This window comes from Salvelinus fontinalis, chromosome 28, assembly GCF_029448725.1.
Source record: "Salvelinus fontinalis isolate EN_2023a chromosome 28, ASM2944872v1, whole genome shotgun sequence".
NCBI lineage: Eukaryota > Metazoa > Chordata > Actinopteri > Salmoniformes > Salmonidae > Salvelinus > Salvelinus fontinalis.
The window spans coordinates 8,021,400-8,048,153 of NC_074692.1; the positions used below are offsets into that span (position 1 = coordinate 8,021,400).

General features: G+C 42.8%; 2 pseudogenes; both read left to right on the forward strand.

The window, feature by feature from the left end:
• The first annotated feature begins 212 nt into the window (after positions 1 to 212).
• LOC129825879 (uncharacterized) lies at positions 213 to 1,511 on the forward strand (annotated as a pseudogene).
• A 132-nt stretch (positions 1,512 to 1,643) lies between these two features.
• On the forward strand, positions 1,644 to 3,547 carry LOC129825880 (toll-like receptor 13; annotated as a pseudogene).
• The last annotated feature ends 23,207 nt before the right edge of the window (positions 3,548 to 26,754 follow it).

Consider the following 26,754-nt stretch of genomic DNA (forward strand, 5'->3'; position numbering starts at 1 on the left):
CTGGTTTGGTTCTCAATCAGAGACAGCTGTCTATTGTTGTCTCTGATTGGGAGCCATATTTAAGGCAGCCATAGGCATTAGGTTGGTTGTGGGTAATTGTCTATGTTGCATGTGTGCACGTAGTTTATGTAGCTTCACGTTTTTGTTTGTTTGTTTGTTCGTTTGTTTGTCTTCATTAAACGCTGCGCCTTGGTCCTCTCTTCAAAGTTACGATGATCGTGACATGTATGTAAACTTCCGACTGTAAATAGCATACATTTTTCTAAACTAATCCAATGGAGGCTGGTCACAATGAAGGCTGGTCACCAGTCTATGCTGGTCTATGCTGTTTAAAAAGTAGTGTTAAGAGTCGTGTTGAACCGTTTAACAAAATATTATTTTCTACAAAAAGTAGAAGTGCACCATTTTCACATATGTAGACACCGGTATTGTGCTGGAGATAATGAAAATGGGGTTGAAGTGGTGGAATTGCCACCACCAAGAAAAAAGACTAACCACTACCTATTATGTAGAAGCTACGAGAAAGTGAGAAAGATATGTTAAGAATAATCTAATCTTTAACCTACAGCTTTTCTCAAAGTATCTAAGAGTTAATAAAAAAATAGACCAAGAAGAGATTGCAGAGACGCAAAAGCCGTATATAGTAAAAAGATCAAGAAGAGATTAACATAGCTACAACTCAGTTAGCAGACACAGCAGTGGAAGAACTCCAGGTCTTCATTTCATTGGACATGCAATCCCACCAACGCCTCATCCAATTGGATAGAGGAGCATTCTGATTATCAATCATCAATGTGTTAATCACTTACACTGTATGAGACAATAACAAACTACATAACGACCAACACATCATTCCAGCAGACCTGTGTCTACTTCACAAGAAAAAGGAGGCTGGTCTCTGTTCAATTTGGACTATTGGTAGTTTGGATCATCGGCTCCTGGGGTTGGTTTTAGTAATACATGCGTACTCTATAACAAGACAATCCACTACCGGTTGTCCATTCACAGCAGTTCCTGCCCTCACAGCAACATAACTGCCGTTTGCTGGGATGTACGCGATCTCAAACTCAGACTTTCCATTGTTTCATCAAACTACCAGGCTCTCTGTCTCGAGATCAGGAGTGGGTCTGTGATGCAGTCTGGAGCGCTCTCTTGATGTTCCACCCCCGAGACCATTCGCATATGAGGCTCTCTGCCTACGATTCTGCCTGGAATCTTCAAAGGGCTGTCCCATGTAAAGAGACTATCTTTTCTGTGTGTCACAGTGTTACAATTCCCCACTTCTATCTACCACATTCAGTGACCTGATTCATCTTGAGGAATTGTCCATTGAGAACTACAGGCTTTCTGTGACTGCACTGGATGCATTGGGAGGGATCCCTCTTCTGAAGAAACTCACAGTCGACACCTGTACACAGGAGCGCTCTGATTTGCTCTGTAGCATAGTCAACATGTCAAAGTCGTTGACGATCCTGGACTTTAATTCAGATTGGACAGTCATTTTGTTCTGACACAGAGCTGTTCTTGAGCTTCCATTTTTCTATCGTCTTCAAGATTTCTTTACTTCCCTAAAGTACACTGTTTAGAAAAAGGAGAATTCAAATGCTTTGAAAACACATCATCTCTTTCTTTGCCTGACAATGATGAGCTACAGACACAACTTCTGCAGACTGGTATCAGCAGATTGCGTCATTTTGGGTTAAAAAATATATCTTTTTTATTTTTAATACATTTGCGAGACTGTATTCAAACTATCAATCATACAAGTTGATATAAGTAGCCATAAAACTGGGAACTACTCAGTCTGCTATGAGAAATTGTCAGGGGAGTGAGGTGCTCAGCCTCAGCATCTGTAATAGTGATAACGTTATAGACAATTTGAGCATGATACATTTCTTTAAGAATCTCACCCATTTGTCAGTCACATTGTACAGAAGTTATCTCTGAGCTCAGCGAGCTTTGTGACACTCATACGGGTCCAATCATATGGCTGAAGAGACTTTCCTTGAGTAGATTTCACATCACAAATACCTCCTCAGAGCAGTTCTGTTGCTTGAAAATCTGGAACATCTGGGTCTAGGATCCAATGACATTACTAATATTTCTGCCTTTCTATTTAAGGGACTTGGTAAATTGAGGTTCCTAGATTTAAGTTGTAACAAGATCTCTCAGTTTACAAAGAACACTTTCTGTGGCCTGCACGACATAGAGATCTTATCACTGGAACTAAATTCACTCGTACACATCGAAGCTTCTGCACTTATACACCTCACTTCACTGAAGAACATAGATTTAAGGGACATTCACAATCCAGCCAGCCAGTGGGAGGTGTGTGACTTTAAATCTGATGCTCATATTTGGTGTCTTCCCTTTGGGATGAATGTACATGAACATTACCAATTTTTGGGATTGTGTAAACATCATCAGCAGGAACAGTACCCCAGAACCAGGCTTGGCCCTTCAGCTCTGTGCCCAAAACGTGTCATTCCAGTACTGCTGGAGGCCATTCTTCAAGTCCGTCGTCAGCCTCACAGCCATAGCGGAGCACCTCCTGTGTGGATCTCACTTCGCTGCAAAGTAGTTCCCCTTCCTTGAGTATTTTGACTTACAGTCTATGCTCTAGCAGACTGACCTGAATACACTTGTGCAGCTGAGGTATCTTAAGCTGAAATGGGTGGACCTCATCCTGCATCTAAGGCTGGGTATCATGTTCCGCAACCTGAACGGGCAAGAGAGCCTGAACCTAATATCCTGTCAGATCCTCACTCTAGAGGAGGAGCTGAGCAGAGACCTGCACTCCCTCAGGCAGCTGTCAATCAAAATCGAAGAGGAGTTCAGTGTGTTGGAGGACTTCCCCGAGCCCCTGACCAGCCTGATTTGCCTGTTGATTTTACAGACCTTGTCTGGATTGCAGATGTGAAAACACCTGGATGGACACCTAGGCCAGGGGTCAGAGGCATATCTAGGTCATCATCTGGCACCCCAATAAGGCTGATCTCACCTGCAATTATGAGCCCACAGTTCCCTGGATGTGGGCTTTGTCCTGTTCATCTTCACCTTCCTGGGTCTGCTCCATCAGCTGGCTGCGGACTACTTGCTGGCATGCTGCCATAGCGTCCGTGGATGGCTGGGGGAGACGGTGCAGAAGCCCAACCTCAGAGGGCGCCACCACTATGATGCCTTTGTGTCATACAGTGGTAGAGATGAGCGCTGGCTGGTGGAGCAGCTGCTGCCGGGCCTGGAGCAGAGGGGGCCTCCCTTCCTGCATCTCTGTCTGCATAGCAGGGACTTCCAGCTGGAAAAGGACATTGTGGACAATATCACAGCTTCTATGGCAGCCGCCACACCCTGTGTGTGGCGAGTCGTCACTACCTTGCGCAGTAACTGGTGCTCTCTGGAGCTGTGACTGTCCACCTTCAATCTGCTGGTTGAGCACAGGGACAAACTCATCCTGGTCTTCACGGAGGACATCCCCCCTCACCAGCTGTCTGCCCACCACCGCTTGACCAGGCTGGACCAAACTGTGGACCAAACTGGCCCCTCCTGAACCAGATCCCAGACAGTAACACAACACAGATATACATGTCTACCTACAGTGCATTCGGAAATTATTCAGACCCCTTGACTTCTTCCGCATTTCTTTACGTTACAGCCTTATTCTAAAATTGATTAAATATTTTTTCCCCTCATCACCCTACCCGATAATGTTATTTTCAGGTCTCTCCAGAGATGTTTGATCAGGTTCAAGTTCGCTCTGGCTGGACCACTCAAGGACATTCAGAGACTTGTACCGAAGCCACTCCTGCGTTGTCTTGGCTCTGTGCTTAGGGTCATTGTCCTGTTGGAAGGTGAACCATGACCCCAGTCTGAGGTCCTGAGCACTCTGGAGCTGGTTTTCATCAAGGATCTCTCTGTACTTTACTCCGTTCATCTTTCCCTTGATCCTGACTAGTCTCCCAGCCCCTGAAAATCAAATACAATTTTGTTGGTCACATGCGCCAAATATAACAGGTGTAGACCTTGCAGTGAAATGCTTACTTACAAGCCCTTAAACCAACAATGCTTTAAGAAAAATGTGTTAAGTTAAAAATAGAATGAAAATAAGATAAACAAATAATTAAACAGCAGCAGTAAAATAACAATAGCGAGGCTATTTACAAGGGGTAAACCAGTACAGAGTCAATTTGTGGGGGCACCGGTTAGTCGAGGTAGTTGAGGTAATATGTACATGTCTGTAGAGTTATAGTGACCATGCATAGATAATAAACAGAGAGTAGCAGCAGCGTAAAAGAGGGGTCTGGGTAGCCCTTTGATTAGCTGTTCAGGAGTCTTATAGCTTGGGGGTAGAAGCTTTTAAGAAACCTTTTGGACCTAGACTTGGTGCTCCGGTACCGCTTGCCGTCGCATAGCAGAGTGAATAATCTATGACTAGGGTGGCTGGGGTCTTTGACAACTTTTAGGGCCTTCCTCTGACACCGCCTGGTATAGAGGCCCTGGATGGCGGGAAGCTTGGCCCCAGTGATGTACTGGGCCGTACGCCCTACCTTCTGTAGTGTCTTGCGGTCGGAGGCCAAGCAGTTGCCATAAAAGGCAGTGATGCAACCAGTCAGGATGCTCTCGATGGTGTAGCTGTAGAACCTTTGGAGGATCTGAGGACTCATACCAAATCTTTTCAGTCTCCTGAGGGGGAAAAGGTGTTGTCGTGCCTTCTTCACAACTGTCTTGGTGTGTTTGCACCATGACAGTTTCTTGGTGATGTGGACACCAAGGAACTTGAAGCTCTCAACCTGCTCCAAAACAGCACCGTCGATGAGAATGGGGACGTGCTCGGTCCTCCTTTTCCTGTAGTCCACAATCATCTCCTTTGTTTTGATCATGTTGAGGGAGAGGTTGTTGTCCTGGTACCACACAACCAGGTCTCTGACCTCCTCCCTATAGGCCGTCTCATCGTTGTTGGTGATCAGACCTACCACTGTTGTGTCATCGGCAAACTTGATGATGGTGTTGGAGTCATGCCTGGCCATACAGTCATGAGTGAACAGGGAGTACAGGAGTGGACTGAGCACGCACCCCTGAGGGGCCCCTGTGTTGAGGATCAGCGTGGCGGATGTGTTGTTACCTAGTCTTACCACCTGGGGGCGGCCCGTCACGATCCAGTTGCAGGGGGAGATGTTTAGTCCCAAGGTCCTTAGCTTAGTGATGAGCATTGAGGGCACTGTGGTGTTGAACGCTGAGCTGTAGTCAATGAATAGCATTCTCACATAGGTGTTCCTTTTGTCCAGGTGGGAAAGGGCAGTGTTGAGTGCAAAAGTGATTGCATCATCTGTGGATCTGTTGGGGTGGTATGCAAATTGGAGTGGGTCTAGGGTTTTCCTGGATAATGGTGTGGATTTGAGCCATGACCAGCCTTTCAAAGCACTTCATTGCTACAGACGTGAGTGCTACGGGTCGGTAGTCATTTAGGCAGGTTACCTTAGTGTTCCTGGGCACAGGGACTATGGTGGTCTGCTTGAAACATGTTGGTATTACAGACTCAGTCAGGAACAGGTTGAAAATGTCAGTTAATATACTTGCCAGTTGGTCAGCGCATACTCAGAGCACACGTCCAGGTAAACCATCTGGCCCTGCGGCCTTGTGAATGTTGACCTGTCTAAAGGTCTTACTCACATCGGCTACGGAGAGCATGATCACACAGTCATCCAGAACAACTGATGCTCTCATGCATGCTTCAGTGTTACTTGCCTCGAAGTGAGCATAGAAGTAATTTAGCTTGTCTGGTAGGCTCGTGTCACTGGGCAGCTCGCGGCTGTGCTTCCCTTTGTTGTCTGTAATAGTTTGCAATCCCTGCCACATCCGACGAGCGTCGGAGACGGTGTAGTACGATTCAATCTTAGTCCTTGATTAGATAAGTATTTAGTCCTCTGAGTAAATACATGTTAGAATCACCTTTGGCAGTGATTACAGCTGTGAGTCTTTCTGGGTAAGTCTCTAAGAGTTTTGCACACCTGGATGTACAATATTTGCACATTTCTATTTTTGTGTGTGTAGGCCAGTGACAAGCATTGTAAATTTGATCAATTTTAAATTCAGGCTGTAACAACAAAATGCGGAAAAAGTCAAAGGGTGTAAATACTTTCTGAAGGCACTGTGTATAGTTTATTAACACCATCTGCATAATTTGCTCACGGAACAGTCATTCAAGAAGATCTAAATGCATATTCCCCTGAAACTGATTGACATCAAATGATTGGGATGCAGATGCAGCTTGGACATTTCACTGGTAAAAGATGAAGTATGATCATTCACGTTGGACAGTGATGATGCCATGGCCTATTTTGAAATGAGTTATGCCTAACTTCGTGTTTGAGGATATAACAAATATAATATTGTCTTGAGATAATATGTGCGGGCATAGGCAGACGTTGCAACCGGAGGATGCATTTGATGCATATTCTATAATGATATTTAATAGGCTACTACATCTGTCGGTCACGATTGATACATTTGGCGGATAATACAATGTTGCAGAGTAATCAAAATACCCCTCTGTTGTCCTAATTCCACATAATAAGATTTTCAGTGATCTGAGCATCCATTTCAAACACCTTTTCAAATAAAAAGGGAGCTCAAATAGGTTCAGGCAACAAGAGATACTGAACTAGTCAGAGAAAAGAAGTCACAGACAAGACAACAGCATATTCAATGAAGTGGTACAGGAAGTTACAAGTATAGCTACAGACGTTTACTAAAGTAGAAATGTTTCTGAAATACAATATTTTGCTGTGTCTTGTATATGCGTGCATCTATGTGAATATGTGTGTGAATGTTTGCATGTACAGGTGTAAGGGTGTATGAATAAGCTAAGGCAGTTGTCTGAGGTATAGAGCTCTTATTTACAAGTGGACATAAAGTACAGAGGAACTTTTAATCAAGAACCTTTAATGACAATGCTAATTAGCTTACGCTAAATAGGGAAGAAAACTGTGGTTATCTTCTAACACACAATCCAATTTCTGCAGGATCAGTGTGTGTGTGTGTGTGTGTGTGTGTGTGTGTGTGTGTGTGTGTGTGTGTTGGTTATTAACCTCACCCACAGCAATGTGTTTCTAGTTGGGATGTTTGTTTTGTTTTTGAGGATGTAGTACACTTTATATACAAAAGAATGTGGACACCACTTCAAATGAGTGGATGTGGCTATTTCAACCATACCCGTTGCTGACAGGTGCATAAAATAGAGCACACCGCTGTGCAATCTCCATAGACAAACATTGGCAGTAGATCGTCTGTCGTCCATTGCAACACTCACTACCGAGTTCCAAACTTTCTCTGGAAGCAAAGGTAGCACAAGAACTGTTTGTCGGGAGCTTCATGAAATGAATTTCAATGGCTGAGCACACACAAGCCTAAGATCACTATGCGCAATGCCAAGTGTCGGCTGGAGTGGTGTAAGCACACCGCCATTGGACTCTGGAGCAGTGGAAACGCGTTCTCTGGAGTGATGAATCACGCTTCACAATCTGGCAATCTGATGGACAAATCTGAGTTTGGCAGGTGTCAGGAGAACGCTACCTGCCCTATTGCATAGTGCCAACTGTAAAGTTTGGTGGAGGAGGAATAATGGTCTGGGGCTGTTTTTTGTGGTTTGGGCCCCTTAGTTCCAGTGAAGGGGAATTTTAACGCTACAGCATACAATGACATTCTAGAAATTCTAGGTCATGTAATGTATGTCCTTCAGCATTGTTTGTGCCCGTGTCTTACGAGTCCCCAAGCTTTCCCACCGGGCAAAAACTGATTGAATCAACGTTGTTTCCACATCATTTCAACCAAATAATTAAATGTGATGATGAATAAACGTGGAAAACTGATTGGATATGCAAAAAGTCATCAACGAAAGTTCATTTCGCATTTTTTTCCACACAACTTTTAACCTAAATTCAATAACAGGGTGAAATCTTTTGATGATTTCACATTGAAATCACGTTAGTTGACAACTAAACCAAATGTAAATCAGAACTAGACGTTGAACTGACGTCTGTGCCCAGTGGGTTGTTTGTGCTATGTCTGTTGGGAGTAGTTTTTGTATTTTGCGTTGTCTATGCTGATTGTGTGTGTGGGTGTTATAGTGTGTGAGACTGTGTGAGACTGTGTGAGACTGTGTGTGTTTGTGTGTGTCCTGCAGCGTTGTTTCTGTTGTGTCTTCCAATGTGATGCTGTTGCCCTCAGTGAGAGCAGCCCAGCTAGCAGGCCCAGTCCTGTTTTGCTTCCATGTGTCACTTTGAGTCATCAGTCAACTTGTCATCGCCATGGTGACTAAACAGTGACATATGCCCGCTTGTCTGCTCTTTGACGGACACGTGAAAGACAGATACGTAGAGACGGAAACACTTTGTGAAATAAACTCACACCTCGGTATCTGGGTGTCAGTGTGTGTGTGTGTGTGGGGGGGGGGGGGCACGGGATAGGGTAATGGCTGTGTCGATGTGTGTGTATCTGTGTCATGTGTGTATCTGTGTTTGTGTGTGTATCTGTGTGTTCATATAATTAATTCAATTCATAATACTCAGATTCCCAAAACAGATCCCAGGCTCCATTTTAACAAAGCAAACGCAATGGTAAATAGAATTGCCAGTTGTAGCACTATAGGTTCCGGGGTGTGTCATAAATATTTTCACTATTGTCACCATCACAATTATCGGCGTACTTGCCGGTGTTGGTGCGAAAGTGCTGGGTTTTGATGAACAAACAAATTGTGGGTGTGTCAAAGCTTAGCCCCTCTGGTCAATCAGAACGTACTCCATGGCGAAATATGTGGTTGCCTCAAGTAATGTATTCACAGACTCTTATGCATTGCCTTTGGAATCAACTCCATTCCAATGTTAGTCCGTTATAGTTTGTTGAATGGCTTACAGAAACAAAATAACAAAATGTAGACCTATCTTTGCTCAATACATTAACTTGAACCCATTTACAGTCCACATTGTTCTAAATAATTGCATTGCTTTAATAGCATTCACACTATATAGGGACTAGGCCTACTGTAAATTGCATTATGGCCAAACATTGTCAATAAGCAAGATTAAATTAATTATTGATAAGGCCTAAAAAGAAAACAAATAATTATAATCAAATTCTAAACAAAATGAAACTACAACTTGTTTTAAATAGGCTGTGTCACACTTACAGGCACCCTCATTTCTCCCTGTGGTCATTTAATATTAAAACAACGCAGACTATGGAGGGTTTTATGCTCATCCACACTTTTCACAGTAGCTGGGCAAAGATCGAATAGAAATGGAAAGGGAGAATGTCCACTTACCGTTACACCACTCCCAAATAGACCTGTTTTTTAAAAACAGAATCATAACCATCTCGCATTCACACATCTTGCATTGCAAGTGTGCCCCGGATGTTGTCACTATAAAACCAGGAAGGTGAATCATTCTAAGAAGTTTGATCGTAATAAAATTCAACGGAAAACAAGCGATCCAACAACAAATCCATGTAACATGTAATGATATCATAAAACCGGCAGGATAAAAACGACACATATTGCTGTTGAACCATCCTTCATTACAGTAGGCTTAACGGTGGGCTTGGGTTCTACATCATGAAGGGGTTTTACACACGTCTAAAACTGGATCTGTATGGCTAAAATAATGTGGGCCTGCCTACAATGCAGAGATAAAAAGGAAATGTCACGTCACTGTTTTACTCCTCTCAAACTTCATATTTGAATAAAGCTTTGGTGATTAAGATTGACAGTCTTAACTACTTCTCGATTGCATTGGGCAGACAAAAAAAAGCCTTAATTGAGAGGGGAGGCTATGCTTGGTTTTTAAACAAATTAAACGAAATGGGAAAAAACATTCGTTTTTTTATGTTTCTACTGTAAATACGAAGTATGCAGGCACCAAAAGCACATTAGTGTCACGCCCTGGCCTTAGTATTCTTTGTTTTCTTTATTATTTTAGTTAGGTCAGGGTGTGACATGGGGAATGTTTGTGTTTTGTTGGTTTTGGGTGTTTTTATGGTAAAGGGGTTGTTGGGTATAGTATATGGGTTTGTGTTGAGTACATGTGTCTAGTGTTGTCTATGTATGTTTAGTTGTCTAGGAGAGTCTATGGTTGCCTGAATGAGTTCCCAATTAGAGACAGCTGATTTCGGTTGTCTCTGATTGGGAGCCTTATTTAGGGTAGCCATAGGCTCTCATTGGTTGTGAGTAGTTGTCTATGTCAGAACGTTTGTAGCCTGTGTATGTGCACGACGTTTATTAGCTTCACGATCGTTTGTTAGTTTGTATTAAGTGTTTCGTGTTTATTTTTCGTCATCTTTAAAATAAAAGAAGATGGCTTATTTTCCTAAAGCTGCGTTTTGGTCCATCAATCCGCCACACGATCGTGACAATTAGGCTACTCTTGTTCCATGTGCACATGGGCACTGTGCGTCGTGTCTGGATAGGTTGCGTTTCCGCTGTAAAAATTCATGCCTTAACCAACTGCATTACTGCTAAAACCAGCTTTTGGTTGGTCTTAAATATCCCTATATGCGCTGCCTGAAATTAGCACTGTCGATCCTATTTTTTATTTATTTTTTTATTTTTTTGTTTTTTTTACTTTTTTTATTTAAATTGTATCCCCTTTTCTCCCCAATTTTCGTGGTATCCAATCGCTAGTAATTACTATCTTGTCTCAGCGCTACAACTCCCGTACGGGCTCGGGAGAGACGAAGGTCGAAAGCCATGCGTCCTCCGAGGCACAACCCAACCAAGCCGCACTGCTTCTTTAACACAGCGCGCCTCCAACCCGGGAGCCAGCCGCACCAATGTGTCGGAGGAAACACCGTGCACCTACCTTGGTTAGCGTGCACTGCGCCCAGCCCGCCACAGGAGTCGCTGGAGCGCGATGAGACAAGGAAATCCCTACCGGCCAAACCCTCCCTAACCCAGACGACGCTAGCCCAATTGTGCGTCGCCCCACGGACCTCCCGGTCGCGGCCGGCTGCGACAGAGCCTGGGGGCGAACCCAGAGACTCTGGTGGCGCAGCTAGCACTGCGATGCAGTGCCCTAGACCACTGCGCCACCCGGGATGCCCTTGATCCTATTTTTAAGGACACATCTCAAATATTTCCACCCCGCCCATCTGAGCGCAAGCGAGCTGATATAAGACAGGTAAATTGCTGAACCTGGCGTTAAGGGCTGGAAAAGGCTAATGTGACAGTTTTTACATTAAATGGAAATGGGAAAAAAAACGTGTGTTTGACGCTAGCGCCGCCTTAACGGCAACCGGAAGTAGAGCCCCACACGAGTAAACAATGCTGTCTGACACAATTTGTTAATTGTACATTTGCACATACATGTGTATCTATTTTCACATATTAAGTTAGCGTGTGTATTTTCACATAGACGTGTATTTGGACGTATTAAGGCAATGTTAAGTTGACGCATGCTAGCGAGTGGTTAAGGTAAGGGTTAGGGTAACATTAAGAAAACAAAAACATGCCAGAAAACAAACACATAAATACCTGGATTCGAACGGCTGCCACTCAGGGAATACAAGTCCTGGATGTTAAGCCTTCCACCACTATCAAGCTACCAATCTGTTTGCCACTTCCGGTTGGCACGTTTAATCTCGCCACTAATATGTTCACATACACAAACTGAGCTTCCATACAAACAACATCTTGAAACGAAACCACTCACTTAACAACCTGTCTTAGAATTGATTTCCAGTCCATGTTTGAGTGAATTTCTTCAAACCCCCCCCCCCCCCCCCATAGAAAAATACTGTGTTTCTTTCAATATGAGACACCAGTACGATTTTTAAAGACAAAACAAATGACTGAAGATGTGCTGTTTTTGTTAAATCGCCCCAATGTCTGTACACCCCTAATGTGAGCGCATACAGTGCGAACAGATCAAATGTCACCACTGGTCTCTAGTCACCCATATCTTACACTCAGGGCATATTTAGCATTTAAGCCTCCCGAACCAGGACTGCTAACATTTACCGCCAGGGAAAGGACACTGGCGGAGGTTTCCTCAGGCTCTCTGGATGGGCCAAGGGGAAGCTTTAATTCCTGCCATCATGGTTCATTTGTTCCCCAGATTCCCCAACTGAATCCCTGCAATGGCCACTCATGTGTGCATCCCCAATGAATTATTTAGGACAGGGAAGAGGAGGGGAAAGGGGAGGAGATGTGAGAGGAGAGGAGATGAGGGAAGCTTGGAGTAGGGAGAGGACAGGTGTGGAGAGGAAAGATGTGAGGTGCGTGGGTGGGGGAGAGGTGAGAAGAGAAGCGGGAGAAAAGGTGCTTGTGTGAGAAGTGACAGTGAAGAACAGGAAAGTGAAAATACTACAGAGTGACCGAGGTCCTCTAAGCACTGACTGAGACTTTATAATAAGAATGACAACTGAATACTTCCAGGTATACTATCTGCTGGATGTGTGTAGATGTGGTGCGTGTGCACATGCGGTATGTCTCCTACATTCTTGCTCTGCTACTTACATCATCCTTTTCAGGTTGTATTGCTAATTTTCATTATTCATGAGACTTTCTCTCTCTTTCTCTGTTAATTAATTTATCTCTCCTCTGTACAGATTCACCCATTTGCGAGCGACATTGAATACCAGTGACTGTGTGCTGCATTGGAGAGCTAAAGACTCTTTGTCTCAGTTGGATTCTATCAGATACAATTCTAATAGAATAGGATGAATGTGTTAATAGCGTGATATACCATAGATGGTATATCACAGTGTATATGAATTAGAGTAGTGGTCACCAACCTTTTCGGAGTCAAAATCCAAGCCTAAATCTACCGCTCAATTTTTTCAACATGACTTAAACAATCTTAGCCTGTGCAACATGAACCTAATAAAAACACTTCTGTAGGCATGAGGTTTGTGCAGTAGGCCTAATACATTATCAAATCATATTGGCTATACTTGGCCTGCCAATATTGTTCTTCGCAGACCATATTATATTTCAAAACATGAGCTATGATAACAGCTATGATATCAGTTGTTGTATTACTTGAGAGGCACAGCTGAGCATAACAATTTAATTGAAATAATTAGCTTTTTAGTATTACTTGATTTTTCTGATGATCAGTCTCAGCGAAGGAAGGAGAGAGCAGCAGGGGGTCCGTTCTCTCTCCCTTCCAATGGTGAGTCTGACCAGAGAGATGGGACACCGTCTTCAACCTGATGGCAAAGCTCCAGTTGCACTGCATTATTTCTGCCTCATGCACAAATTCATGTTGTTGTTCCTACGGCCAGGAGAACGTGAAATATTCCTTGATATTAAAATAGACACGACGAGCCGGTAATAATACAAATGCAGGCCTATTGACAGGCTACATAAGGCTAGTCATTCATTGCAGCTGCATTGCTGGTTGGTTGTAGCGAGAGTGGAAGTAGGGAGAAGCACGTTTTATGGTTTGTAAAAGTGTTGAATGAAAACAGTGTTAACAGTGCTGAATAAAAAATGTATTAAACATGAACTCACTCATAAAAACAGCAGCTCTTTGTTGCATTCTTCAACAGTCTCTCTCTGTTCATAGTTTTGGGGCGGCAGGTACCCTACCCTGGTAGGAGCATTTGGCCAGTAACCGAAAGGTTGCTGTATCGAATCCCTGAGCTGACAAGGTAAAAATCTGTCGTTCCGCCCTTGAGCAAGGCAGTTAACCCACTGTTCCCCAGGCGCCGAAGACGTGGATGTCCATTAAGGCAGCCCTCCACACTTCTCTGATTCAGAGGGGTTGGGTTAAATGTGGAAGACACATTTCAGTTGAATGCATTCAGTTGTACAACTGACTAGGTATCCCTTTCCCTTTTAAAAGTTATGTGAACAGTCAGATAGCTAGCAACAATGACAAGAAGCTGCCATGTGGGAAGTCGCACAATAAGGGGCTCATTTCAGCTAGTTTTATCTTGATCTTGATACCATGTCTTCTTTTGAGGTGTTTTGACTAATTTCATGTTAATGCTAATATGGCACAACATTTTCTAGTTAGCTAACCAACAACTGTAATGATGTATCTGAGAAACAACAAGTGTTCATTGTGCAAATGTATTTACAGTATGTTTTCAATAAACATTTGGGCCTACATATACTATAGTTTACATGTTGTCAACAATTTAAGCCAAGCCTGTCTGTTTTTCCCCGTAGTTGCACATGTGTTGTTGCTAAACAACCAACCCGTCTATAAGCACACTTGATTTAGCTCTCTGGGTCCACCGGGTAGGTGGAGTTTGTACCTTCAGACAAATTAAATGGTTTAAAATGGGAACACTTCACCTACCTGGCATGCACGGCAGCTGAATCCAGTGCACCTACCGCCATCAGCCAATACGAATTTAAAACAAATCGGAGGAGGAGTCTTTTTTGATGGCTTTTCTACATAAATGTTTGGCGATCAACTAGGAATGCCTTGAAGATCGACCAGTTGATCGTGATCTACATGTTGGTGACCACGGAATTAGAGGAAGTGACAGACAATCATAGCTTAATTTATTTGGTGGAAAAAAAGTTAAATAGCTAGCAAATTAGCTAGCTTTGCTAGTTTGCTAGCAATAAGATGCGTGGTTGCCAGCTAACTGTAAATAAGTGAATAGTTTTGTCCCACAGTTAGTCAAGATGGTTAGCTAGCTAGCTCAACTGGTTTGCAACTGCTTAATTAGCAACCGCTCCTATACTCCTTTGCTAGCTCCTGTAAAGCTCTTATATCAAATTATGAGGTGTCTCCAGTTGTGTTTGCATTTCACCGATTGTGACGCAATCCACTTTCCAAACATATTACTTTGACCCATTGCCGTTCATTCTAAAACGGCACAGTAAAAGTTGAGAAGGCACAGTAAAGCTGGTAGCCACGTCACAATCTCTACCTGCAATCAACCATAATTAGATGACATAACCAACTTAATGTGGGTTAGGGGAGAACTGGGCACAAAGTAACACTTTCAGTCTTTTGCTGATTTATGAAAATATAATTTGAGTTAGATTAAGAATGTTTTATTATATTATACAAACAACATACATGTCTCAGCTACTATTACACACTGTAATTACTTTTCTAAGACATACCAGTCATTTACAATTCCACCAAAAGTGTTCATGATAAAAATGAAAAAAAGTCTCAGTTGAAACTGATATTTGGATGAAAATACACAAAACTGACAGGAATATATTTCAATTGAATCTTTTAGGCATGTCATATTGACCAAAAACAGAGTAGCCAGAATGTATATATTATTTACTTGTTACACCGGTCTCCCCTACCTCATTGCATACAGAACTGACAATGACCTGTCTCCAAGTGAGAGAGAGGCTTTGAAAACGTAAAGGTGGGACCCACCCATAAGTGGTTGAAACATTGTCAAATAAATCACATGGGAGCATAGAATTCAGTGTATTTCTTTTCACCTTTTATGCAACATTTTGATATCCACCTGCTCAGAGACAATACATGTGCGTAATGTACAGTACCAGTGAAAAGTTTGGACACACCTACTCATTCAAGGGTTTTTCGTAATTCTTTACTATTTTCTACATTGTAGAATAATAGTGAAGACATCAAAACTATGAAATAAACACACATGGAATCATGTAGTAACCCAAAAGAAATCCAAATATGTTTTATATTTGAGATTCTTCAAAGTAGTCACCCTTTGCCTTGATGAAAGCTTTGCACTCTCTTGGCATTCTCTCAACCAGCTTCATGAGGTAGTCACCTGCAATTCCATGAACAGGTGTGCCTTGTTAAAAGTTCATTTGTGGAACTTCTTTCCTTTTTAATGCTTTTGTGCCAATCAGTTGTGTTGTTTATTTAAACAGAAGATAGCCCTATTTAATAAAATACCAAGTCAATATTATGGCAAGAACAGCACAAATAAGAAAAGAGAAACGACATGAAGGTCTGTCAATGCAGAAAATGTCCATAAGAAGAAAGTTTCTTCGATTGCTGTTTCAAAAAACATCAAGCGCTATGATGAAACTGTCTCTCATGAGGACCGCCACAGGAAAGGAAGACCCAGACTTACCTCTGCTGCAGACGTTCATTAGAGTTAACTGCACCTCAGATTGTAGTCCAAATAAATGCTTCACAAAGTTCAAGCAAAAGACACATCTCAACATCAACTGTTCAGAGGAGACTGTGTGAATCAGGCCTTCAATTGCTTCAAAGAAACCACTACTCAAGGACAATAACAAGAAGAAGAGACTTGCTTGGGCCAAGAAACACAAGCAATTGACATTAGACTGGTGGAAATCTGTCCTTTGATCTGATGAGTCAAAATGTTAGATTTTGGGTTCCAACCGCGGTGTCTTTGTGAGACGCAGAGTGAACGTAAGTGAACGTATGATCTCTGCATGTGTGGTTCACACCGTGAAGTATGCAGGAGGAGGTGTGATGGTGTGGGGGTGCTTTGCTGGTGACACTGTCAGTGATTTATTTCGAATTCAAGCCATATTTAACCAGCATGGCTACCACAGCCTTCTGCAGCGATACGCCATCCCATCTGGTTTGCGCTTAGTGGGACTATCATTTGTTTTTCAACAGGACAATGACCCAACACACCTCCAGGCTGTGTTAGGGCTATTTGACCAAGAAGGAGAATGATGGTGCTGCATCAGATGACCTGGCCTCCACAATCACCCAACCTCAATTCAAATTAGATTGTTTGGGATGAGTTGGACCGCAGAGCGTGCAAAGCTGTCATCAAGACAAGGGGTGGCTACTTTGAAGAATCTAAAATCTAAAATATATTTTGATTTGTTTAACACTTTTTTGGTTACTACATGATTCCATATGTGCTATTTCATAGTTTTGATATCTTCACTATGATTCTACAATGTAGATAATAGTAAAAATAAACCTTGAATGAGTAGGTGTGTCCAATCTTTTGTCTGATACTGTATGTGTGTAATCCTTTCCTACCCACTCATAAGAGCATACACACACACACACACACACACACACACACACACACACACACACACACACACACACACACACACACACACACACACACACACACACACACACACACACACACACACACACACACACACACGTGCCTTGTCTGAAAACCTGTACCTTATTTTTGACTTGCTATACTACTCTTTGACTACTGTAAAGACCCGCTAAATAACCATTCCACTAGGAGGGTGAAGAGGATAGGACGGGGGGTTAGAACATCCTCATGGGGTACGAGCTGATTGGATCCCCCCCTCCTCTCTGGCTCTGTCTGGGGGAGGTACAGTAAGCCCTGGCGGATTTGAGAGAGGCCCGGATTGCTCATTAATAAAGAAAGGATGAGACTCGTAGTGGGGGTTAGGGGGGAAGGGGCTGACTAAAAGGGAGTGGGAGAGAAAGAGAAGGGGAAAGACAATGTAGAGATAGAGAGGGGGAGGGGGAGAAAAGGGCTACTTCATATTAGACAGTAATTAAATAATCATGTTTCCCTTGTTCACCTCCTCCCCTCTGCCTCCATAAGCACCAGCGGCCACAACACCTGTCACAACTCATCGCCCTCACACACACACACACACACACTCACACCGACACACACACACACACACACACACACACACACACACACACACACACACACACACACACACACACACACACACACACACACACACACACACACACACACACACACACACACACACACACACACACACACGTACACACACGCACACACACGCACACTCACGCACACACACGCACTGCCTCATACTGTAAACATTGCACAGAGACACACCTAAACACATAAAATAAGAACTCACACAAACGCAAAACAGTGATGTGTTTGAGTAGTGTATGATGATGCTTTTATGGATCAGTATATCTTATGGGAACTACTTAGGGGGATTTAAGGACAGGGGTCTTCAAAAAATAAATAGGGTATACCCCCCCACTGTGTAACGGATATCTCCAAAGGTGGGGGTTAAGCTCTGATCAGGCCTGGGTGATCGGGGGACGAGTGACGGGGGTGAGGAGCCACGGTACCGGGTGTTGAGGGGGTGGTAGACTGAAGGCTGGAACTGTATCAACAGTAATTAAAAACAACCCACACCAGGACAGAGCAGATTACAAAAATTGACAATCACACACACACACACACACACACACACACACACACACACACACACACACACACACACACACACACACACACACACACACACACACACACACACACACACACACACACACACACACACACACACACACACACACACACACTCAACATCAGATTAGGCTGCAAATCACGGTGCCCACCCGTCATCAATAACAACAGCTATGTCTAGTGTATGTACTATTGTCTCTAGATAACCGTGTTTATTAACGTTATTACCTCCAATGTGGATTTACTCATGAGGTTATCTACAGTGCTTTATTTGTAAATTGGTAGGTGACGGCACAACATTGAGCGTGAGACGGGGGTTGATCCGGGGGTCTCCGAGGTACCTGAAAGAATGAGAAAAAAAGTGTCAAACTCAACGTAGCATCACAACAGTCGGATCAAGCAACCCGGTAGCTTACTATCTATGGTGCTAAAATGGAAAGCGCTCTCCGGCGCTGAATAATTCAAATAACTTTTGATGTCACCCGCCATATGCAAATGCTATACTCAGCTGTGGGGATTACAGGGTCTAATTTCATATCATTTTCAAGCCATCAATGTAGCAGCAGAACACGCATAACAGAATACCGGAAAACATATGAGAAAAAAAAGTGTTAAACACAATGAAGCACCGCAGCAGATCTATGTATGGTGCTGAAATGGACAGCGCTCGCCAAGGTGCTGATTAATTGAAAGCATTTTAGACGGCACTGCTAAACACTCGTCATACGCATATGCCCAGATACTCAGCCGTGGGGCTTACCCGAACTTCATGTAACTTCAAATAAAATATGTTAATATAGAATAGAGCAGAACACACAAGAATATATAGGCCTGTCACCTGTCTATGTGATAATATGATGCGCATATGTCACAAGTGACCCAGACTCTTAATAAACTAGAGACTGCCAATCAGCATGACTTATTATTTGACATCATATCTATTTATGAGTGCCTTTTAATCACGTGTGCTGTGTGTTTACAATGATTGCCTTTCACTTCATTCCTTACATTCTCCCACATGAAAACCTCCTACAAGACAGCCATTCCCTTGTGCGTCTTCTCCTCCCGATTTCGTGTTTGGCTCCTGGTGTCTGTGCCCTATCTGTGTCATTTAGCAATCCATGAACTCACATAGGGGACTGGGTTGAATTTGGTCAGGGGTGGACAAACAAGGTTCAGAAAAAGTAGCCCTGATATGGTGGAGGTGTGCAGAGAGGCGAGGGTTGAGGTGCAAATCAGGTTCATTTGAGAAAATCCCTGCTCGCATTCTGCACTGCAGATGGGAACGGTGCTGACCACCACCAACGGCTCCTTCAGTCTATCTGGAATGTCTCCATTACCATTGTTGTCCCTGTACTGTCTGTAGGCCTGTATGACTGTGCGTGGACTGTCAATGCCAAACCGCTGGCAGAGAGATTCTGAGGACTCTTTCTTTTTTTGTAATGTCTGAGGTAGAGGTTGCTGTACATTCCACCCACTCTTTTGCGAGGTATCGCCATCAGGAGCAGCTTCCTCAATCCTCAGTTCTCTGGCTTGTTTCGAGTTAGATGCTTCACCTTTTTGCTCTGGATTTTTGGACTTGAAAAAACGTCATCAAACTAGATAGCCTTTTTTTAATCCCACGTTTCAAATTGAGAATTATCAATAGACAAGCGAGATGGCTAGCTAGCCTAGGCTACCTGACGTGATTATGTAGGGACCTCTTTTCTAGATGACTACTACTAAGACCTGTTTCAAGATCAGGTACTTATCCCGCCGGCATCGGCATTAACCTCTATGTAAAAATAAGAGATCAGGTCTGAAATCCGTGTGGCAGGATAGGATGATTACACAGAAGGGTCACCCCGCTTTTACGCAATGTTTTTTCTGGGAGGTGGAAGAAATAACCAGGAAGCAACTTGATTTAACTCTGATAATTTTTATTAGAATGTGTACTGGGCAAACAGAGAAAAAATCAAATAAATCATGGCACAAGGATCCGGGCAAATAGGTGCTGCAACGAACAAGGTCAAATCTGAGAGGTGTTAGATCCTGTTGTGATCAACGTTGTGAACAGAGTGCCCCATGGTGGCGGTGGGGTTATGGTATGGGCAGGCTTAAGTTACGGACAACGAACACAATTGCATTTTATTGATGGCAATTTGAATGCACAGAGATACCATGACGAGATCCTGAGGCCCATTGTCGTCCCATTCATCTGCCGCCATCACCTCATGTTTCAGCATGATAATGCACGGCCCCTGTACACAATTCCTGGAAGCAGAAAATTTCCCAGTTCTTCCATGGCATGCATACTCACCAGACATGTCACCCATTGAGCATGTTTGGGATGCTCTGGAACAACGTGCACGACAGAGTGTTCCAGTTCCCGCCAACCTCCCGGGTGGCGCAGTGGTCTAGGGCACTGCATCGCAGTGCTAGCTGCGCCACCAGAGTCTCTGGGTTCGCGCCCAGGCTGGGCTGGGTTCGCGCCCAGGCTCTGTCGCAGCCGGCCGCAACCGGGAGGTCCGTGGGGCGACGCACAAATGGCATAGCGTCGTCCGGGTTAGGGAGGGTTTGGCCGGTAGGGATATCCTTGTCTCAGTATGTAAAAAATAAATAAAAATAAAAATAAATGTAAAAATGTAATAAAATGTATGCACTCTACTGTAAGTCGCTCTGGATAAGAGCGTCTGCTAAATGACTAAAATGTAAATGTAAATGTAAATATCCAGCAACTTCGCACAGCCATTGAAGAGAAGTGGGACAACATTCCACAGGCCACAATCAACAGCCTGATCAACTTTGTGTGAAGGAGGTGTGTCACGCTGCATGAGGCAAATGGTGGTCACACCAGATACTGACTGGTTTTCTGATCCATGCCACCACATTTTGTGACCAAGATGCACATCTGTATTCCCAGTCATTTGAAATCCATAGATTAGGGCCTGATGAATTTATTTCAATTGGCTGATTTCCTTATATGCACTGTAGGAAAGTCATTGAAATTGTTGCATGTTGCGTTTATATTTTTGTTCAGTATATTTCATCTATAGCCTAATAAACTGCATGCTTTCCCGAGTTGAAAATTTAGCGACAAATGTGGTGTTTCCATCAGGCATGTCGTGTCATTTTTTATCCAACATGTACTTTACTTGCATAAACAAGTCTGATGGAAACCTGGTTAGTGTCTGTCACCTTGATTACTCCAATTTGTCTCTCGACCTGTGCACCTACATTATAAACGTTCATTTGTAGTCTAGGTTGTAGCAACATGATGGGTATAGAGAAAATTGGAGTAGTAGCCTAAACATATCGATGTTACATTGAGCTGGATGAATGGAATATGAACGACAGTCATCCAGTATGATGTCATAGAAATGAGGCCATGCTCAAAAATATTTTTGTCTTCCCTAACCATGAATGGCATTAACCGCTGGTTCAGATCACGCCAGTGACACCTGGTTGTGCCTCCGAATTACAGAGAGTGATGTCGGCAGGGATTCAAACAAATGCACATAAACGATGTGTGCGCTACTGATGGACCTTTAAATGTCTTTTGAGACAACATTTTTTGCCTATTACAGCAAACCTGAGCTCTGTGAACATTGCAAAAAGTTCCTTTAAAAGGTTGTTAATCTGTGTTGGATTTAATCCTGGTCGTCATCTACCTTACCGCAGCACCTAATGTATGACCTTAACTATGGAGTTCATTTTATGACACCCACTGCCTCATGCTTCACCCCCACCCTTGAGTCAATCGTTATTGTCAACCAGAAGGAGGGGGAAGGCTCAAATGGACACCATACCTCACCTTCACCTCAGTCGCAACGCTAGGCATTAGGTCCTATCTTCCACATCATAACATCATGCTTGCTGTTAATTACATTAGCTTTCATGTCAATGTCACATGTTGCCCAACCTATTTCTTCCCCAATTGGAGACCAGCCCTTTTTCTGTGTATTCATTTAGTTATTTTGAGTTTGCTGTGACCTTTATTATATACAGAAAAACATTAAGAACACCTGCTCTTTCCATGACCTAGACTGACCAGGTGAATCCAGGTGAAAGCGATGATCCCTTATTGATGTCACTTGGAAAATCCACTTCAATCAGTGTAGATGAGAGGAGAAAGGTTAAAGAAGGAATTTTAAGCCTTGATACAATTGAGACATGGATTTTGTACGTGTGCCATTCAGAGAGTGAATGGGCAAAACAAAATATTTAAGTGCCTTTGAACAGGGTATGGCAGTAGGTCCCTGCTGCACCGGTTTGTGTCAAGAACTGCAACGTTACTGGGTTTTTCAAGCTCAACAGTTTCTCTAGTGTATCAATGGTCCATCACCCAATGGACATTCAGCCAACGTGACACAACTGTGGGAAGCATTGTAGTCAACATGGGCTAGCATCCCTTATAGTCCATGGCCGACGAATTGAGGTTGTTCTGAGACCAAAAGGGGGGACGGGGGGTGCAACTCAATATTAGGAAGGTGTTCCTAATTATTGGTATACTCTGTATATATTTTAGGTGCCTTATTCTAATTTTGCATCATTACTGTTTGCTGTGTTTCTCAGCTTGTGTTTCCTAATTGATTGATTATAGACTCCCCCTTGGCTGGTCTCCTTGGAGACGGGAGTTAGCCCAAGTCTGCCACACCTGGGCCTGATTTACTAACGAGCTACCTGAGCTCCTTATAATTAAGCTCCCAGCTCACTCCTGGCTGCTGAGAGGTGGAGGGTTGAGATGGCGGAAACAAAATTGTTGTTTGAAGATGAAAGCACGTTGAGTACAGTTGGTGAGAAAGATGTGTGGACAACAGTGAAGTCCAAGAATGGAACAAAAAGGTCTAAAATTGTTGTGGGAAATGAGTGAGTTTTTTTGGGATAAGGATGTTCATTTAGGAAACCTTTTTGAAGTCACGAGGATGGTGAAGAAGGCATTGGCATAAGTGGATGCAGTCAAAGTAAGCAGGATTGGTATGGTGTTGATATCATATGTATCTAAAGAGTAAAAGGAGCGTGCATTGTGGCTTGCGAAATTATCGATGCAGGAAGTGGACAGCTTTGATTTTCGGAGCAGGGCACCGGTAAAAGGTGTTATCTCTGCCGTGCCGTTGGACATTGATAATCAATATCATAGGCTGAACATTCCAGGAGTAGTTCATGCACGTTGCTTGACCTGTATGGAGAATGGGGAAAATTGTTTAAGAAGTCCAAGAAGATGGATGTCATTATATCTGCAGCTGAGAAGTTTTTGGGCCTTCGAGACATCATGGTAGAAATCCTGCAAGGACTTTTGTCTCCAGAAAATGTTCTGCCCTCACAGGATCCTTCTGAGCCTGTGTAGGGACCTGATTAGAACAGAAAAGCAGGCTGATTTAGTTTAAATCCAATTTCATTATTGATAGTTTGTATGGATTTTTTAAAATATATTTATTATTCTTTTTTTACCCCACATTATTTCCTTTTTGGGATCTTTATTATCTACCTGTATAGCGGAATCTGGGACCGAGAGACTGAAAAACAGCTTCTATCTCAAGGCAATCCGACTGTCAAATAGCCATCACTAGCACCTTAGAGGCTGCTGCCCTATATACATAGACTTGAAATCACTCGTCACTTTAATAATGTTTACATATTTTGCATTACTCATCTGAAATGTATATACTGTATTCTATTGTATTTAAGTCTGTCACTCCGACATTGCTCATCCAAATATTTATATATTCTTAATTCCATTCCTTCACTTTAGATATGTGTCTATTGTTGTGACATTTTTTAGGTATTACTTGTTCAATATTGCAGCACTGTTGGAACTAGAAACACAAGCATTTTGCTACACCCGCAATAACATCTGCTAAACATGTGTGAAGACAATGAAGACATAGCAAGTTTTCATTAGTCATTGGGTACATCGTACGAAAAACGTTAGTGCCTAAAAAGTCATCTTCAATAGGCACATAATTAATGTTCAAATTCACAACATAACATACATAGTCCTTTAAGAAAGAATGTCTGGAGGGTGAAAATCCAAAAACATTCTCTTTTACTCAGAGTATTATTAATATCCCCTCCCCTGTCTGATATCTTAACTAACACTCTGGATACCAAATAAACATGGAGGTTACATTATGTATAATTATACAACACCATATGGCTGTGTAGACTGCTGGCTGGGCCATCAGCGTTTGACTTTAAGGTTGTAGGTGGGCTGTGTAGCCGGGGCCTGTTCCATCATGCAGGTTAGCCAGAGGCAGGGTAATGTAGCATATTGGTAGTATGGGCTGTTAACATGGCCACCATAGATAACGGTCATCTACAGTGGCTTGCGAAAGTATTCACCCCCTTGTATTCACCCCATTTTTCCTATTTTGTTGCCTTAAAACCTGGAATTAAAATGTATTTTTTTGGGGGGGGGGGTTTGTATCATTTGATTTACACAACATGCCTACCACTTTGAAGATGCAAAATATGTTTTATTTGGTGGCTAAGAATTGGCTCTACAAAGTCAATACTTTGTAGAGCCACCTTTTGCAGCAATTACAGCTGCAAGTCTCTTGGGGTATGTCTCTATAAGCTTGTCACATCTAGCCACTAGGATTTTTGCCCATTCTTCAAGGTAAACTGCTCTAGCTCCTTCAAGTTGGATGGGTTCCGCTAGTGTAGTTTAGTTTATTAATTCAACCATTTAAAAACAAGCACACATAAAACTTGAAAAATCCATACATGCACATGAATAAAATCATCAAGGATAACACACAATAAAGTCTGGGACTTATTTCCGTTGTGGTCCTCTTGAGACAAGATGGCTAGACAAGATGCAACACAGTATGGCAGTAAAACAATAAAACAAAAACGGAGAAGAAGAACATCTATCTCATCATTCCAGTTACATCATAGGGGTTATTCATATGGGCACAGAAGACATCAAACATATTTTTACTTTATTTTTAAAGCTGCCCAGAGAGGACGTTGTTTTTATGGGCAGAGGCAACTCATTCCATTCTGAGGCTCCAGTATAGAAGAAAGTACCTTTCCCAGCATTACTCCTGAACCTGTATAAGCACACATCAGCAACACCTGATATGGTGCTGTGATTGTGTGCATCTCTAACACGAGGAAAGTAATCACTTAGATATCTGGGCACAGGACCATAAATACTCCTGTAAACCAAACCTAGTCTAATCTGGGACACACTAGCCACACCAGCCTGGCCAGTTTAGTTCTTGAAAGCAGCTCCTGCCTATGTGAGTACGTGGACTCACAATCAATACTACCCTGATCAGCTTATTCTGGAGCTTCCCCTTCATAAGTTCAGATAAGCCCCCAAACCAGGAAGTACTAGCATAGTCAAAATGGCATTGAATGAGGGCAGTAGCTAGCACTTTCATGGAGTACTTATCAAGCAGCTTGGACTTTCTAGCCAAAAACTTAGTCCTGGCATTAACCTTCCCTAGCACCTTATTGGCCATGCTCACACCTCCCAAGCTTCCATCAAGGATACATCCCAAGTAGCTAACAGAGGTTTTAGTAGTCAGCACCTCACCCACTAACTCCACTCTGATTTCAGACGACCTACACAATTTAGATCTGGATCCCAAAATAATTGCTTCAGTTTTCCCTAAGTGCAGAGATAGCTTATTATCTCCAAGCCATTTACTAATGTTAGTAAGCTCTATGCTAAGTATGCTCGCCAACATAGTTTTACTTTTGTGAGACACCAGAAGTGTAGAGTCATCCTCATAAAGAAAAAGATGGAAAGAACAAGCATCTTTCATATCGTTAATATACAATAAAAACAACAGAGGCCCAAACATGCTCCCCTGCGGAATGCCACAACTCATTGGTTTTGCCTGAGACAGTGAACCATTAACCTATACTACTTGCCAGAGGTGGGACCAAGTCATTGTTTTACAAGTCACAAGTAAGTCTCAAGTCTTAGCACTCAAGTCCCAAGTCAAGACAGGCAAGTCCGAGTCAAGTCTCAAGTCCTAAACTGTGAGTTTCGAGTCCTAAAAGAGTCATAATGTGCTCTTCAAAAAAATGTAATACCATTTGATATTTTTAACAAGAGTAATAGTATATTACAGTTACGTAAATCATGAATGCTTTTAAAAATATCTATATATTTATTACTTCCCAAATAAACATTATATTTCCATGGAAATACATTGGTAGCCATGAGAAAGACACACCCCCCAGTAGTGATTGACTATCGAGGGTCGCTATGGGGTGCAATCAGGTGATGTAGACTTGTACACAATCTCCCAACCTTAAAACACACACACACACACACACTACTCTACTCTATGTCAATGGTTTTAGGAAAAGCAGTAACATCAGGCAGGATTTAGGCTACCAACTGCCTAGCCAGTTGTAGCTCAATCTTGGGTGCAATGATCACGTTCCCGCACTGACTGACTGTGTGGAGGCTCATTGATTTAACGTTACATTAGCCTACATCATACACCAGTAAAGTAATAAAATATATAGCTGTCGGCTATATTAGCCACGACTTACCGTTCTTTGTGCAGCTTCAAATGTCGAACAAAGTTGGAAATTGTTGCGCCTCCGTCTGTAATTTTCTTCCCGCATGTTTTGCAAGTTGCAATCCGTTTTTTGTTGATACAGCGTCGTCTT